We start from the raw sequence: 19,669 nt of genomic DNA on the forward strand, positions 1-19,669 counted from the left end.
TTGTGCTATATTTCTTTATTAGTCAGCAACAAATTACGCAATAGTTGGAATCTAGAATCAAGACCACAGTTTTGGTATTTGAATTAAAGTTTTAGAATTGGCTCATCACTACTTAAATTTTGTATTTTTTAATAAAGTGTATTTTATTTATTCCTTTTGGAATGTAATCTGATGTAATTCTACTAGGTAGATCAATCTGGTACAATTTTGGTCTGGTTTGAATTAAAATAGTAATATTTCCATCATATTTTGGACTTTATGTGATGGGAACCAATTCTTGTTTCATTAATATAAATAATTGTGAACAAATAGTGAGCTATTCTGTTAATAACATTTGTTTTGATCTTTAAGGATACTGAGTTTCCCGGAGTGGTAGCAAGGCCGATCGGAGAGTTCCGTAGCACAGCCGACTATCAGTACCAGCTGCTGCGATGTAATGTGGATCTATTAAGGATCATCCAGCTGGGTCTGACGTTCCTCGACGGAGAACGGCAAGACTCCAGCTGGCTATACCACTTGGCAATTCAACTTTAAATTTAATTTATCGTGAGTAAACTCTGTCTCAGTTAACAGAAAATATGTATTGTAAAGTGTTGAGTTAAACCCATTTCTTGTCTAAACTATCCATACCACTTTTGAACTATTAATCACAGTTTATTGGAGCAAATTGTAAAGATTTACATAAACATACTTAACCTAATGTACTATCAGGTTTACAAAATCTGAGTAGGGGCTAGTTTGTCTGGGAAAAATCTTCAAAATTTTAATGTTACCTTTCTAAACTGCACTAACCAATTTTGACACATAAAACTTAGCAGAATGAAGTAAGTGTTTACATGTTGAATCCACCAGCCTAATGTGTCATACCCCTTATCCTAAAAGTGTTTTAATTACATTTTTGAAACTTCATTAATTGGCTCACTTTAAATCATTGTATTGACTTGAATATTGTTTTATTGTAAATTGGTAAACTGAATGAATTGTTATTATTGTACTGAAGCCATTAGTAAATGAAACTAAATGCTTAGTAAATTACTGTATTCTATAAACAATTTATATAAAATTGTCTCTCTCAAAATGTCATTTTCTGTTTATTATGAGGGTGTATAAAATATAAATGGGACTGGTTAACTAAAAAAATGTGAAGAAGTCATTGGCATACAATCAGTTGATACACAAAGAAGCCTGTACTGTTATGGTGGGGGGTGGTGGAAACTTACTGGAGTTACCTCAAATATCTACTATCAATACTAATTATGAGTGAATAGGAAGATGATGTCTATGTAAAGCAGCAGATTATGGTCAAGTTTTAGCCAAGGAAAAGGTAATCCCAACCGAAAGTTTACGACGATTACAGGCACAGTTCAGGAACAAAAACCCTGTTAAGAACCTGAGTTTGCTCTGCACAAATAATTTTCTGAAAGGGTGTGAAAAGGTTGAGAACGAGTGCTGTGATTATCGCCTCAAGGACTAGTGTAATCAAGATCAACATTGAGGCAGTCCAAATTTCACTGAGGAAAATCAGTACACAACTCTTTTGAAAATAATAATATAATATTGTGCAGTACTGGGATACCAAAAAATTATCATTTGGAAGGGAAAAGGATGCAGCAATTGGTAAGAAGTGGACATTCTTCTGCATGTGGCTATTGCCAAGAGGTAAAAATTGAGTTGCATTAGGATGTGTGAAAACATTAGAGTGTCCGCCCTATAGTTCAGACCTAGTTACCTGTAACTTTTAATCATTTTGGACCCCTCAGAGAAGCCACTTTGAGGACAGCATTTCGAGTAAAACGCAGCAGTGGAGGCGTTTTGTGTTCCACAATGGTTTAAGATAATGTCCAACAAGTTTTTACGACGATGGAATAAGAAAAACTCCCAATCCTATAGAAAAAAAATGCATTTCAAGTGTGGAGAATATGTAAAAAATTAATATATATTTGTAAGTTTTAGTCAAATAAAGTTCTAATCTTTAAAAAGAATTAGTCCCGTTTATATTTAATGCACCCTTGTAGAAATATCTTACAGAAACAATGACAAATGGAACATAATTAAGAAGTACTTCTGTGTTCGGATCTGAACTTAACTCACCTTCTTTAGATTTCAGCTTGTCTATGTAGTTCCAATACTCGCCACATCGCTATGGAGTGTAAATGTTCACCAACAAAATCTTGCTGCTTGAAACACTCCTTATTAGCCCTAAATTTACCAGCTATTTATATCAAGGCAGGGCCTTTTTTGCCACTTTGCGAACTACAGATCAGATCAGAAAATGTTAAATATATACTATATATATATATAATGTACCCATTCTTATAAATATAAAAGTTTGGTCAATATAGAGGGTTACAAGAATCATAGGACAATAATTATGTAATTCTAAGAATGGTTGTTAATATTTCTAAATCAGTATTTGTTCATTTAATACTTGCTGAAGTGGAGCATTCAATTCGTGGGTTGTATGAAAGTAAGAATCGATCAGATGTTTATTGTCACATAACTTGCTTTATTCAAGCAGATATATACTGTACATTAAAAATTTTTACTGGCCAGTCAGTAATTAAAAATATTCTTATTCTGTAAATAAAAAAAAATATACCACATAATTAGTAATTTTTAAATTTAGTAATAACATTAAATACAGTGGATTAATTTACTGTATATTTAGAATATTTAGATATAGTTGGGAAAGTATCCTTCGTGTCAAAACCTTAAATCAAGTTAAAAAAAATCATTCTCTGAATACTATTGTTTCTGTTTCAAGAATTTTGTAAAATTTTATGAGGGTTTTTGGAGTGGCAATGAAGTTTAAAGATCTTGAGATTTGTTCTAAAGTTTTAATTCTTCGTCTCGGATTATTCTGCTAGAATACGTGCAAAGTACATTTAGAGATGTATTGTATTTTAATTATTTCATCTCATCTCATCATTTTTTATTTGCCACAAAAATGTACAACACAATTTACCAAAGTCCTAAATACAGCTCATTATTGCAGCCAAAAATCTTAAATCGTTCAAAATCTTAAAACTAACCATAATTAAGTTTTATACAGCACAAACAGTGATTTTAAACAGAATACAAAAAACACAATAATCATAAAAAATTCATATTTTTAATTGTGAAAAATTTATCTAAGCTGTAAAATGGATTCTCCAACAGCCAAGAATAGAAATTATTTTTAAATCTGTCAAAAGGGATATGAGCTAATTTGTCTCAACAAAATTTATAAACCTTCATACCTCAACATGGCTGTTAGGGGTTTTGCTTTACCGAAATTGTCCCGATTCCAGCATAATTTTATTACGCATGTAATGGCTATAAAATTTCATGTTTAAATTGAATTTAAATTAAACAAATGTTATTAACAACCGATCAATACTATTACTAGGATTTTGGTCTCACAGGTAGCACTTTAGTATTGATCAATGCTGCAAGTGCATGTATGCGTACATTACTGCTACGCTAAACAACTGTTGTGATTTGTTCTCTCTAACCCCTGTAAAACATATCACCTACTTAATGTGTTTATGTTACTGAAAGGCTACTACACCACTTCATAACTATACATCAATAAAAATCTTATGGTAGGCTAAAATTTCTAAAAAGAATATTTCCATTTTTCATCTGTTGACTATTAATTTTGCATGAAACATCATTTCTCTCATTGTTTCATCTACCACTTATGGGATGTACACGTATATATGTTTATATATATACACTTATATATATATACATACATATATGACACAAATAATATCTTGTTACATAAAAAAACCATTGAGAAAATAAAGTTTTAATTTTTCATAGTAGTTGAAGTTTATTTTTTGCTTTAAGGCTTAAAACTTCATTAACAGTCCCATAGAAACTATGTAGAAAAAATTGTAAAAGATATAAGGAATTTAATTCAAATAAGTTAAACAAAATTTTGTGATTGGTCCATTTTTAATCAATAAATTGTACCATACTTTCGAAGTAAACATAATTTTTTTCCTAAAGTTAAAATTTATTATTTAGTTTTCGTAAGTAAAGTGGTTTATACAAAAAAAGTAACCATGTTTTTCTAAGTGTACAATTTATAACAAAGTATGTTACATCATCGATAAATATTAAACATTTTTTTGTAAACATATGTTCTTAAACACTAATTATATAAGTGGTTTTGCAAATAGGGAAGTGATTTCAAAACACTTGCCAAAAGTTTTATGGCAGTTCTAAAGTTAAACACTTAAATGGAATACTATTGTTATCAAATTTGATGCAATAAATTATACGTTAGTATATAAGTGATTTTAAATGGCTAGGAAGTGGTGCAACATTTTCAGAGATGACTTGCAACCACAAAAGCCCAGTTACTTTTGATTGAGCAAAGCTTTTCTTTGCACAATTCAATTATTACCATGCCTCTTGACCTTACATGGGATGACTGTTGTAGGGAAGACATGTATGCACAAGACAGCATCGACCTGCTACAAAACTCTGGGATCCAGTTTAAGAAGCATGAGGAGGACGGGATAGATCCGCTTGAATTCGCAGCACTCCTCATGACCTCGGGTGTCGTTCTTATGGACAACATCAAGTGGCTGTCCTTCCATAGGTATGTACCAGTTCACTGTAGATACTGTTTTTATAGAATCCTGGGTTTTATCTACGGATTAAAAACTATTAGTTGCACCCTTTGTGTTCCAAGCATTTTTTAATTGATTTAAAAAAATTCCAAGATAAGTTGCATAGTTTGTGATTTATGAGTTCCAATACTAATGCACCTAGCGCTGTTGCTCAGAAATTCCAGTCAGTTTAGGATACAATTTTTTATATTATAGTGTTTGGTAAACATCTGTGAAATATGATAAGAAACACCATTATAAGTTACAGGTGTTAATAATAACAAAACTATTTATAATCACACATTGCCACAGGTTTGCTGCATCTATTTGCAAAACAATAGCTGATCATCAGTATGCGACTTATCGATTGCTAAAACATGTTATTTTCTGTATCTGTCTATGTTTGTAAATTGCCACATTTGTGTTTCATCACAGTTGAGTAAAAGATTGGAGCTAACCAAGTTTGAAAGTTATCCTGAAACTAACTAATAGAGCTACAATAACGGAAAATTACATTAAAGTGAAGCTTGTTTAAATTCTGCGTTTAGACATATAAATCATATTATTTACAAACAGTAACTTCCAATTTTCATGTTGATAACAACGAAAAACAGTTACTGGCTCTTGGATTCTTTCAATAAAACTACAATTTTGAGCATTCATAACTTGGAAGCTTTTGATCTGATTAAGACCAAATTTCAAATAACCTGTAAATAATTACAACCTGCACACACTTGGAGTGGTTTTTACTGATATCTCAAAGAGTAAGATATAGTGATATATTATTATTGATAATATTATGCATTGTTTACCTTTTGTGGGATGTTTACATCTAATAAACTTGAGTCTGTAATTGAGTATGATTCAGATTTTGTTTCAGTAAATCTAGTCACAAAATATATTAAGCTTTGAATTCCATTCCTTTATTCAATACTAAGTTTGTTTTCAACAATATCCATTACATTTTGAACCTTTTGTTTCAGTGGCTATGATTTTGGTTATCTTATAAAAGCTTTTTAACGGATACTAATCTACCTCAAGATGAAAGTGACTTCTTCGAGCTTCTGAGGCTTTACTTTCCTGTTGTGTATGATGTAAAGGTAGGTGTATCTTACTGTTACTTTTGATTTTAAGTATCTTTCTCGCCTTCCATTTACAAAAGTTGCATGTAATCTGAGGCTGTAAGTACGGAGTATGAGCTAGTACTAATACTAATAGTTACGTACGTTACTGGCAGACTTCTAGTTAAAAACTCTGAAAAGTGACCACTTACTCTGTCTATATAATTATGTATAATTCTATATAATATTAGCTGATGCTGATTTAACATTTATTTATGTGTCTGACAGTTTCTTTCAAATGTGTCTAATTCAAAAATATGATAAGAGAAAAATTATTAGTTTATTTTTTAACATTTTTGATTACTATCATTACATGTAGACTGTATTAAATAAATATATATATATATATATATATATAATATATATATATATATATACAGGGTGAGTCAGAAATATGGTAACATATTTTAAGACGCGATTCTAGAGCTAAAAATAAGAAAAAAATGTTATATAAAGGTAGGTCCGGAAACGCTCCATTACTGAGTAATGGCTGGCAAAAGATTTTGCTTTGTTTTCAGTTCACCTGATGAAATTAAGTGATTCTGAAAAGGTTTTGTTCTTACTTTTTAACTCAAATAAGATAGATTTATAAAGAAAATCACCTGAAAAATCAAATAAAACAACTCTAGAAGTTGTAGTGTGAACAGTTTTTGAGATAAAGTATGCAAATTGCTAAAAATCTAATAACAAAAATACCGTCTTAAATGTTTGATGGCGAATAACATTGTTAAATGGCCAATAAACAAATTGTTTTTCCTAATACATATTGTAGAGAATTTAATTCTGAAAACAACCATAATAAGCAAAGTTAACTAAATGTGTAAAAAAAAAGTTATGATATTGACTCCTCACGTATTACACTACACAGCAATTTTTTGCTGTTTTATAATAAGGAATGAGTATCTGATTGGTAAAAGCTGGTAATAATTAATCATTTAAAGAACAACTGTTTCAACATTTTTAAATAATAAATAATCAGCTGGGTATTTAATATTAGATGACATATTATGTCACCTCATTGTTGAACAAAACAACAAACTGTAAAGATACTATGTGCTTGTGTTAAGTATTTTTAACCAGTTATTTCCATCCATTTTATTAGTGATTTTGTGTTGTGTGTTTCATTTATTAAAAATGGAAGGTAATGTTCATGTGTATTCAAACTCTGAATTAGCAGACATGCATTTTAACCCTAGAACTGTTAATCGACATAATTATGTCGGTTAATGCCGCTTTTGTGGTGTTAACCGTCAAAATTTTGTCGATCAAACATTCCCTCGTATAATTATTTTTTATAATATACTCCGGTAACGTATCGATATAATTCATGGACCATTGGATTCGGGAAGAAAAATGCTAAGGAACAGATGAGTTTTATTCCTCTTTGTATTATGATTATGACGTAGCAAGCTTGTTATTTTGAACGTAAAAGAAAAACGCGACGCCGTTTGTTGTGGACCGCCATATTGCCGCTGCCGTTCTGTAGTACTTTCGTGCCGAGCTGTGGATATTTGTAAGTTTTAATAGTTTTACGCGTGTTTTTAGTGTCGTATTTAATGTGTAGTGAGTTGTTTGATGTCGTAGTAGTGTAAACATATATATTTTAGAACAAAATCAATTTCTATTTACTGAAATATGTTTGAGAAATTACCGGCTTTGTGTAGGCTATGGCAAAATGACTTGGCTAAAATTCATTTCACATAGTTTGTTATTGTTATCACTTACTAAACGTTATTCTTAGCACTCTTTTTAGCTCTGAAGTAACTATTTATTTTTGGTAAATAGATAGTTTTCACAACAATATATATATATTGCCTGTAATTTCTTTGGTTATATATAAAACTGTTTGGGTTATTCTATATTTTTTCAATATCTTTAGTTATATTTATAGTTTTCTAACTACATAATATTTCCTATTACTTATAAACCATAAATTTATAAATTTTGATATAGTACAAGCTTTAGAAACTATTTTATATTTTGCTGAATGAAAATTTTTCGCAAAATTTTTGAATAATGGCAAAATTGAACTTTTTTACTTTTCAAAAAATAATTTATGGTAATTATTTCATTACTACTGTATATTCTATTTTATTCTAAGTAATAAAATATGCAAAATAACATGTATTCATAGGTAAATGTATTAGCAAAACTTGTTTTATCAAAGTCTTACGTGTACACCCGATTTTCAGAATTTATACGCATCGCTGCTTTTTGTTCTATAGCTTTATGATGCTTTCATAAATGTGTATAATGTTTATGTTTTTCTGAAACTAGATAAAATTTGACACAGAATGGCTATCTCACTTATAAATATTTCTCACTATAACTTCATTTGCTAGGTATGGTCCCCCCCAAATTTAAGAAATATTTTTCGTAAATTTTATATTTGATTAAAAAAAGTGTTTATTAGAAAATTTTTGATGGTTAATTTTACAATATAGTGCAATTCTACGTTTAATTCTGAACACAAAAATATATACTCTTATTTATATTGCTTTTATTTTATATTTTTAATAATTTTTTTAAAAAGACCTTGCGCGAAGCTCCAAAACAGCCCGACACTACAGGATGAAATGACCCGCCAGTTCTAGGGTTAATGTATGGTTTGGGACGCTGCAATAGTACTTCAGCAAGACGTCTGTATCAAGAGAAATTTCCTAACCACAGGTGTCCAAGCGCAAGATTTTTGCCACTATTCATCAACGCCTCTCTGAAACAGGTTCTTTGAAGTCTTCAAAGCATAGTAATGCAGGCATCGCTCCGATCATGTAAGACTGTTGAATTAGAAGAGTTGGTTCTTAATGAAATTTATGATTATCCTGAAAAGAGCACTAGAGAATTGTCACTACAGTTCAATGTCAGCCAATCAAGTATTCGGAGAATACTACACGAGTACCAGTTACACCCATACCACTTCCAGCATGTCCAAACTATTTTGCCACACAAGGACTACGCTCCTCATGTTGTTTTTGTCGATGGCTTCTGTTTAAAATGTGCTGATCCAAACTTTTTAAATACAATTTTGTTCACCAATGAGGCTCACTTTACAAGAACAGCTATCATTAACTTCCATAACAACCAAATTTGGGCAGACAGAAATCCTCATGCTATAAAACCTAATCGCCCACAACATCAGTTTTCAGTAAATGTTTGGGCTGGAATTTTAGCAGATCATTTAGTCGCATTCGTGCTTCCTCCCAAGCTTAATGGCGGGGTGTACTTGAACTTTTTAAGATACGAGCTACCTAACTTGCTTGATGATGTACCTCTGCATTTGCGCCAAAACATGTTGTTTATGCAAGGGGCACCTGCGCACTACTTTCTGGCTGTTCGTGGACACCTACATGAGAGTTTCACAAATCAATCGATAGGCCGAGGTGGACCAGTTTCATAGCCAGCAAGATCACCGGAATTAAATCCTTTGAACTTTTACCTTAGGGGACATTTTAAAACATTAGTTTACTCTTCCCCAATAGATACCATTGAAGAACTCCGATTAAACATTTCTAATGGAATAGAAACCATTAAGCAGACACCTGGAGGTTTTCAACGGGTCCGAAACTTGATGAGGAAGACACCTGATAGCGTGCATTTCGAACAACAGAAGTCATTTTGAGCATCATTTTTAATCTTACGGTGAGGCTTAAAGCGATTGTAGATGTTTATTGTATTTAAAAATAAATTTTGAACTAAAAATATGTTTCTTTATCACGAGCTGTTAATTAAATCAGATACTCATTCCTTATTATAAAACAGCAAAAAAATTGCTGTGTAGTGTAATACGTGAGGAGTCAATATCATAACTTTTTCTACACATTTAGTTAACTTTGCTTATTATGGTTGTTTTCAGAATTAAATTCTCTACAATCTGTATTAGGAAAAACAATTTGTTTATTGGTCATTTAACAATGTTATTCGCCATCAAACATTCAATTCGGTATTTTTGTTATTAGATTTTTGGCAATTTGCACACTTTATCTCAAAAACTGTTCACACTACAACTTCTAGAGTGGTTTTATTTGATTTTTCAGGTGATTTTCTTTATAAATCTATCTTATTTGAGTTAAAAAGTAAGAACAAAACCTTTCAGAATCACTTAATTTTACCAGGTGAACTGAAAACAAAGCAAAATCTTTCGCCAGCCATTACTCAGTAATGGAGTGTTTCCGGGACCTACCTTTATATAACATTTTTTTTATTATTTTTAGCTCTAGAATCACGTCTTAAAAATATTTTACCATATTTCTGACTCACCCTGTATATATATATTATATATATATATATATATATATAATATATATATATATATATATATATATAAAACATTGGGGAAGGGGGGACCTTGCTGATAAAATTAAATTCATGTAAAAAGAATTAGAAATGTGAGATTGCCATTTGATATACAATTTTATCTAGTTTTAGAAAACAAATTTTATTATAAATATATGAAACCATACCAATTCTATGAAACAAAACCTAGTTATACAGATAAATGACGAAGAACGGATGTATATGTAAGAGTTTAGTAATAATAAAGAAAAACAAGGACTAAAAGATAAACTAGCTTTGAATGATTTAAATTCTTCCTTATTTCAGTGGTGCATAAATAACATTATGCTGTGACTGAGTATATTATATAATGCAAGGGTGTGTTTGTTAGACAAAAAGTTACATTACACTACAGAAACACCATTGTAAGGCCACAAAATGTATAAAAATGTGACTAGGGTTAATTTTTAACAAGTTTTATACAATATGTAATTGGCCAATTAAAAAACAAGACTACAACAGCTTTCTAGACTTCTGCTAAATGATTGACACTTTGGATCATGAACAGGTTTTTATAAAGTAATCATAGGTATTTGTAATACAGGTAACAAATTGGGGAAATTAAAAGCTTCCAAAATAATAAACATTTTTCATATAAGATCTAATCTTCTGACTGTTTTAAGTGGTTTCCACAAGGATCTGTTTTATGCACATGACTGTGCTTAATTTGCTTTTCACTAATGATTTTACCTAAGTACCGTAAAGATTATGCTACACAAGTAATGTTTGTGGATTATACTGTTTTGTTTATAGCTGAAAATTTGCCTGTTTACTTGGAAAATATCTAATTGCTATAAACATAATTGTGTAGAACTAGCACAATAATAGTTCCTGTTGTAAATAAAGCTAAAACCCAACAGATCATAATGGGAATCAACAAAAAAATCAACAATTCATCCACAAAATTTTGTGGCTGATTGCAAAATGTTTCACAGAGACAAAGTATTTGGATATAACAACTGATAAAGATATGAAATGTATACCTCATATTGGCAAACTATGTATGTACTTGAGCTATAAAGATTCAAAAACCATTAGTGACATAGCAACAGCAAATGTAGTACTTTGCTTTGTTCGAAATTTGTCTTCATTATGCACTTAGAGGGTGGGATTGCAAAGTAATGAGTTTTTTAGGCAGTTTTATTGTATTATTTGGATACATCCAACTAAATCTCCTCAAAATAGGAACCCTTGTGCATCAATACACCGCTGGTAGTGGTTCTTCCACTGCTGGAAACATTTTTAAAAACTCATCCTCCGGGATCGCCTTGAGCTTGTCCGCCACAGCTTTTTGGATCAATGGAGTCGAAAAGCCTTCCCTTCAACTTTCTTTTAACAAGCAGGATAATAAGATGACATGTCCAGGGGGGATACGTCTGGGCTGTAGGGAGGGTGGGGATGCACGGGAACCCCCATCTTGGCCAGTAGAGAGGTGCAGAGGAAGGCAGTATGCACCGACGCATTGTCGTGATGGAGAGTCCAATTGTTGACCATGTTGGGCTGACACTGGGTGACACGTTTTTGTGCCAAAGGAGCACTCCCTTGTAACAGACCGTGTTCACAGTGCTTCCTTGAGGTACGAACTCCTAATGGACGATGCCTTGAGAGTCGAAAAACACGATTAGCATGGTTTTTATCTTGGATTTCGACATGTGCGCTTTCTTGGGTCAATGTGACGAGTTCGTGTGCCACTCCGCACTCTGTTTCTTGCTCTCTGGATTGTATTCGAAACACCTCGTTTCATCACCAGTGATAGTACTGTCCAAGGTGTCATTCTGTTATTCACTTTCCAACACTTCACGACAAAGTTGCACACGCAATTGCTTTTGCTCATCAGTCAATATATTCGGGACCATTTTCGTGCACACTTTCCGCATTTTCCAGTTTTTTGTTACGATTTCCCGCACATTGTAATAAGTTAAATTTAACTCCTAAACCAATTTCCCAAAGACTAGCACGGCGGTTAATGTTAAAAAATTCACAAACCTGGCTCATGTCTTCCTCTGTTTCCGTCATCAAAGGCATCCCGGGTCGCTGTTCGTCTTCAGCGTCCTCACGGCCTTCCTTGAACCATACATTTGACTGGGCCCTGGATTAAAACTTGGTCCCCGTAAGCCTCTTCGAGTAACCCATGGGTTTCGGTAAAAGTTTTATTACGTAACGCTCTTCCAACGATCGCTGCATTTTCACCACAGGCAAATTGGAACCAACTGCCAAAACCGCTTTCACGCATAAAGCGATGTTGACTCAACCGCTGTTGCCAGCAAACTGGGAGCGGTCTCCCGTGGAAGGGGAAGGTCCAAGGTACATTTTCCCCCTCCACCTGATTTTGTTGGCCGCTTGCCAGACATTGCGCGTAGAAATAGAAAGTCTTATTACTTATCAATCGCACCCTGTATGGTCTGGAGTAAATCTTGTATAGCCAACCTACAGTGCATTTGGTGATCCAAAAAAGGACAAACATATTCATCACCGTGCTCTGGATGTAATGAGAAGCCCTTATATATGGAAATATTTATCAGAGAATCTCAAGATATGTGACATAAGGAACTTTATAAATATTAAGTGGTGATTGTCTAATAATTTTGTACAATGAAAAAATATGGAGAAATGGGAATGTAGTTAGTTGACCAAAAAAATCTTATGTTACCACACTTCTGTACAAATTTGTAAATGAAGAATATTGTCTATGTGAATGTTATCTAGAAATATTTGGTGCTTTTGCTTAAAAGACCATATGTACATTTTTTGTTTTCATTGGCACAGCCAAATATGAAACTGACCTCTCAAATATTTTGCTTGGTGAGCATCAATGTTAAAATAGGATTGTAAATGGAAGCCAATCCATAGATTTTAAGTTAACCTATTGCGGTTCACTGACCGAGCTGGGCTTGTCACATCACAGTGGCCGGGGGCCTAACGATGACGAGCTCAGGTCGCAAAAGCGGTTTGCTTTTCAGTTTCCCTCCAAATAGTTCTATTAATGTCTGATAGATCGGGCAATCGTCTTCACTTGTCAACTAAGAGTGTTTAACAACTACGTTTAGAGTTTTCAAAAGTTTTATAAAATATCCTACAGATCGCAGTTGTATGTCGAAGTTGAAAAATCATTCATATGAGTTTACTCTCTGCTTTTTTAGCGCTTCTGATTGGGTGTTTTCCTCAGTTGTTATTATAATACTTTTGAGGTTAGTGACACAGAACTAAACAACGCAGGACGTACATTTTGGCGGGTTTTAGTCTTAGGACAATGGCCTGGATGTTGTAATCGCTTCGCCCGAGCCACTTTATTTAAAACTATGATTCAGACATCATTCCTGCCACACCCGGAACTTTGCTCTTGTGTTATTGTTTCCTACCATCACGGATACCCTAGCAGGTCCATGTTCCATCTGAACGAATACCTTCACAGCTGAATTTTCTAGTATACAAATAGCGAGTGATACAATGTGCCGCACCATTGCTGTTCGTGTGGCCGGCTGATTGTAAATTAATTCGTGCCCGCTGGTGAACCGCGCGCCAAAACAATACGATCCGCAATGGGTTAAGTACTGAAGAAAATTTTGCCTCAGAAAAAATTCTGTTTTTACCTAAGTTTAATTTATTTTTTGTTTCGTGGAAGAAGAGTTTACACACAAAAAAGTTTTTTTAATAGTTCTACTGGTGGCCTGCATATACAATTTGCTTCCTGACAATCATAAATCAATACATTTTACGCATTTCACAACATTTTCGTGAATTACAATGTACACAATAAACTAAGTAAGACAATAAATGATATTCCTGTATTATATACCACATTTACTGCAATTCCGATGGTACAGGACATATCCGTATGCCATACTTTAAGGATTAATACTTTATTAAGTAATCAATGCTTCTTGAGTAACCAAAAAAAATTCATAATCTACATCTAGTTCTAGTTTTTAAGTAAAATCTAGTTTTTTTAAATAATAAGTTGTGATTTGTGAACTAAATGTTCAACTTCTGGTTGGGACAGTATCTGATGAAAAGCCTGCATAGAATCTGAAAGGTGGGCTGCAGGAAGTAGCGGACCAGCTAGAGTTGCAGAGGGTTGGACCACAGCACCAGGCTGGAAGTGATTCTTTGCTTACTGGAAATGGCTTTCTTCAAAATGCGAGAGGTAAATGTTTGATAATCTGCATAGTATACACTCCACAAGAGAAGTGTAAACCCTTCATTTCAATTCAATCAGTACATTGTTATGGAAAAATGTACAATTATAGATTTTTTATGCATCTTTATGGTGGAAAAATGTTGCAACTTACGAAATATGTAACTCACTAACTGACTGACTCGATGGGGGTATAAAAATTCAAACCCATTTCTATAATAGCTGGGAATCACAAAATTTGGTACCTGGTGAAAACCACCTGGAAAAATCTGAAATTTTACTTTTAAAACGACCTTTTTGTACTTTTTTTCACCTAGTATGTCCTTTCTTTGAAGGCCAATAACGAGCAAACCATTAAAGGTAGCTCGATTCTGACAAAATATTGTAAATGGGGAGTGAAGTGAACTACAACAAAGGTTCTAGTGACTTTTTGCCCAATCTTCATTGGTTTGTGTGCAGAACGTGATTTTTTGTAATTTTCATGCGAGGGTGGCTAACCATTGGTCGTAGCTCAAATCTAGTTTTCAATGGAAATTAGGAAAATGTCGTAATCTAATCTACTTAAAGGGTCAAAGTAACTTTTTGCCATATCATCATTAGATTAGTCATGAAACGTGTTCAAATGCAAATATTTTGTAATTTTGACGTTGATGTTGAGAATTTTGTTTCTGGACTTGTAGCGGTCGGACTTAGTCATAGCTTAAATTTAAAACTTTGTGGAAATTAGGATATGATGTGATCTACAAAAAGTTCCATGATTTTTTTTGTATTCTTTTCTCCCTTGAAACCCCCTTGATCAGATTATATTGTCTATATATTCTCATAGTGACAAAACTGTCTTCAGAAAAGAACCATGTGAAAGTACTGTTTAGGTAATAAAGCAGCTTGTTCTCACTTTCTTTGGCACTCAGTACACAGAGTCTAACACACTTCCTGGTATGTTATAAAATTAAAATTTGGTAGAACTTTTAGTCCATATAACCACTATAAAACGCTTAAAGCCGGCAATTCTTCATTTAAATTACTCTAGAAAAATTCAGAAGGGCTGACTGGTGCAGTTTTTTTCTCCCAAGCTCTGTACTGGGGAAAAAACAGAGGACTTACCTAAAAAACTGAGGACAAAATCATTTAAGAGAATTAAAATTTCCTACAAAAAAAGATCCAGAAACGTTTTGTCATATCTCCAATGAATAATCCACAAAACGCCCTCAAGTAAAAACTTTGGTTAAATCAAGAAAAGTAAACAAACTCAGATCTACTCTTAAGTCCTCTGGCAAACATCATCTCAGAATGAAAATTCATCAACAAACCTTATCCCCAAATTTGGCCATATTCCCATTTAGGGGTCTGAGAGCATAGCCCCCAGCGAGCCAAAGGCAAGTATAAAACAATACACTTATATTATGTTTGCAATAAGATTTTAATATTTTGTGAAATTGTGTATTGATACTTTCAAATAATTAGAACTTTGGTTATGGTATCTTAGTTGTTGTAAACAAATTTTCAATAAAAACCAAAAATATTAACACTTCTATCTATTTACGTTTTTGAATACCTAGTTCTAAAAGAGAATGCTAGTATCTTTTCCAATAACTGTATTGGTTACACATTATGCCATAGTGATAAGTAGTATTAGGTATATAGGCTTAAACTGTATGAGTAAGATATCTGTATTACACCAATATGAAACATTTCTCAATCTCAAAAAAATGTTTACAAAACCAAAAAAGTAAATCTTTTTATTGTAAAGGATTTATAAAGCAACTCGTAAAATAAGTACAGTATGTATTAATTTATTTTTACAAACAAACAAAAGAAAATAGAACAGAACTTTATAAGGTAAAGTAATGGTTTAATGAATAGTGGAAATAGAACCAAGCAGTAATCTATTAATAAAGTCAACATTATTAAGCAATTTAACTAGCCCAAATTGTAAATTTGAAAACCTTGTAAATATGCAGTGAAAAGTGAAACAATGTTCTCGTAAATTAGAGAAAAATTGACTGGTTATGATGAGTATTTGTGAGTTGAATAAAGAAAACTGATATTGAAATTTCAGAAAGTATAAAGCAGATAATGAAAATGTGAGGTCAAAACAGTGGATATCCTGCCATTTTCACCTATATGTTTAGTATTTGCTGTTCTGGAACCATTTATTACATCAATCTGTATTTTAGTGGTTGCAGGAAGCAATTTTTGTATTTGTTGTAAACTGGATGAAACAAACTATTCATGAAGTATGTCTACTGAAAGAAGTTTTATTTGCATTGGCAGTTGTGTGTTTGAAAGTGTTTCTTTTCAGCTGGATGTTATAGATAAGCCAGAAAATTAGGTAAATAGATCTTGCAGATTGTGTTGCAGATTGAGATGGGTGCCATATTAAATAATATAATTCCTTGTTACAGTGTTCATTAGTAACTAGAACCATTATGAAAATTATTTGTTACAGATGTTCTTCGAAAGACAACATTGACGATATGAAGTATTGTGGACACCTGTATGGGGCTGGGAACTTCGTTTGTGGTGAACGGTAATGCGTTCCATGACTACGGCGGACAACAGTAGCTCCTCGTGATACAATGCCGAAGGCTGTGTTTCTGTGTGTCTTGCTGAACAAATTGCGTAGTACCTGTCTATCATCACTATCAGGGGATTTTTATATTAGTATATACTAATCATTGTAAAAAATAAAGTACTGTTCTTGTATGTAATTTATTAGATTATTTTCTTAAGAACTAAATAAGATAGAACAAATTCTAAGATATTTTAAAACTAACCCTTTTTAATCGATTTTGTTTATGTACACGCCTTTTTATATTTTCTTTTTTTGGAAGAAAAGCTATTAAGTGGAGGTTAAACATTACTTTTATTAATAGTTACATTGATTGTCTTCAGTTAGAAGAACTGAACAGTTTATCAGTCTGTTGTAATAAAACATTATACAATGAAAATACTGGAAGAAAACTAAAAAGACGGTTTGGAACAATAAACTATATCAGGGTGAATACTAGAATGTACTATTGTTTGATGGAATAGCAGTGTCAGATAATTTATGCTAAAAAAGTATTTTTCTGAATGAGGATTCAGAATCACTATGCACTGAAGGTTTCAAACAATATAGTTTAGAATGTTTACATGATTGATTTAATATAGAAGAAGCTTTTCTGTCGAGTACTTTCTGTTCCATCCAACTCCAAAGTGACCAGGATCTTTCCTATTTCAGTCAGTTGATGTGAATCCTCATCCAGAAATTTCAATGATTATGTTATGGTTTTTTATGTGAAATTCATAATGGATTGTATATCTGACATTTAACCAAAACGTATTCAGATTCTATATTTTAATACTAAGTTTTACTATATAGCTCATGATTCGAACAAGAGAATATCTTGAGCAAGTAATTTAGATATTGGTTAAAAACCCACCTTTTAAAGTGCTTCTTTCACTTTATGCAATACATGTGAGAGAATTAGAAAACAGAAAAATTATGGTTTTTTAATTTTCAATAAATAATAGAAATGTGTACAATTGGTTGTGTGTGTAATAAACACCATAATACATTTTTAATGATAAGTATTTCTCCAAATTCAAGCAAGTTTTATAAAAAGTGTGCTTTAGTTTTCCTTCCAATTTTGATTCCTATCCCCTCTTAAATACCTAAAAACTATTGTTTTCTTTATACCATTAACTGCATATTATAATACAGCAAGTGGAACATGTTGTCTGCACTACTATTATAACATTTTTGACAATATCCAATTAAAATGAAAATTGCAAAGCATTGGGTTATATTAGTTCTTTTTCACAACATTCCACGGAAATAAAATATTAACAATTAGTCACTTGCATGTCAGAAAATGTATAAGTTACAACAACATTGACAGCTGGAATAATCTTTTATTATCATTTTTTAAACTTCTTTATAGTTACCACTCTGTGTTCTATAAGTCTATAAATTACTTTGGTGTATATCTTGTACAGTAAACACATTGAATAAGTGTGTCCAGAGACCATAATTTTTAATTATTATGTATTATTGATTCATGATTAAGTTGTTTATCAGTTGTAAGTTTTGTTCCATCAGTGTTAATAATTTAAAAATCATTAACTCTATAAGGATATAAAATAATTTTCATGAAGTGTGGAGGAAAGGTTTTCAGCTGTCCCCTGGTATTTGCTCTTCAGTGTACTATGAGTCAGGCAGACCATTAAAACGCATTTGTAAATCTACTGAAATACAAGCATTTTCATAGCACTAGCGTTTATTTTATTGTATTTTAGTGTCATTATTTTGTAATTTTTTATGGATCCTTTTTTGGGATGTGATAGTGGTGGCATGTGGTTTCAGTGTAATATAGATTTTATCCACAGGCATCCCTGTTGTCAGTTGTTTGATGTCATTATTAAATGGTTTTTTAGATTATCTACAAGACATGGGACTTATTTATTGGCCCATTTTTACCCATTTATTAAACCTTTGCATATGAAATGGAATAAACTGAAAAAAGTGAAGACGTTTTAAATTGAAAAATGTAAATGTGTAGTCCAACACATGAATTTTATAACTGCAAAGGGTTAGAACCATATAATATTCCATAAAGTATTATAGTTTTATATATAAATAATTGCGAAAAATATTTTAATAAATTTAAAATTTGATGTAAAAAGTAATACAATAATTTTTTAGTGATATCTATTGTAATTTATTATATAAGTTAATAATAGAAAACGTTCAACTATTCTAGAAAAGTAATTTATAAAAATTATTCAGCTTACCATTTTACAAATGTTCTTTATATATTTGGTTTAAACTCTACATTTCTAGGCTAACACACACACACATATATGTATACACACAAATGAAATTTTTTATACATAGTGCTTACCGAAAGTTGTTTTTTGGTAAGCGTTTTGACTTGAGAACAACTGGAACCTATTTGGATGCTTTTGGTTTACAATGTTTGTTTCTAGTGATGGGCAAATCCAAAATGTCCAAATTCTTGAATTCTATTGCGAATTAAATAATGTTGATTCAAATTTCAAATCCCAATAGCTTTTTTTATCCTAAGTATGATATCTAATATAATTTTTTCCTTATGAAGGAGCATTGAGTCCAATTTGCAAAGATGAGTAAGATACTAGCAAGGTATATAAACACTGAAATAATTTCTTGATTGAACCAAGGAAAATATAATGATATAGCAAACAGAGGTTTGAAAAGCAAGAGCATATAATGTATTGTGGTAATTTTTACAGATAGATGTTTCATACTTTCAAAGAATGAAAATCAAGGGTACAAATGACAGCATTGAGCTGGGAGGCCTGTGAAACAGTCCAGATGTGCTCTTTTAGGGGTTTATTATAATAATTGTAAATATCAGTATGGAAGTTTATGCTTCTGCCACGCAAAAGCTACTGTGTATGATTGTATTGAAATTTTGCTTGAATATACCTTTTAATATCATCTGTATCAAGTT

The 19,669-nt window shown here is 32.0% G+C and overlaps 1 pseudogene; it reads left to right on the forward strand.

The window, feature by feature from the left end:
• The first annotated feature begins 316 nt into the window (after positions 1–316).
• LOC124373208 lies at positions 317–16,757 on the forward strand (annotated as a pseudogene).
• The last annotated feature ends 2,912 nt before the right edge of the window (positions 16,758–19,669 follow it).

The sequence above is a fragment of the Homalodisca vitripennis genome, unplaced genomic scaffold, assembly GCF_021130785.1.
Source record: "Homalodisca vitripennis isolate AUS2020 unplaced genomic scaffold, UT_GWSS_2.1 ScUCBcl_5068;HRSCAF=11605, whole genome shotgun sequence".
Taxonomy (NCBI): Eukaryota; Metazoa; Arthropoda; class Insecta; order Hemiptera; family Cicadellidae; genus Homalodisca; species Homalodisca vitripennis.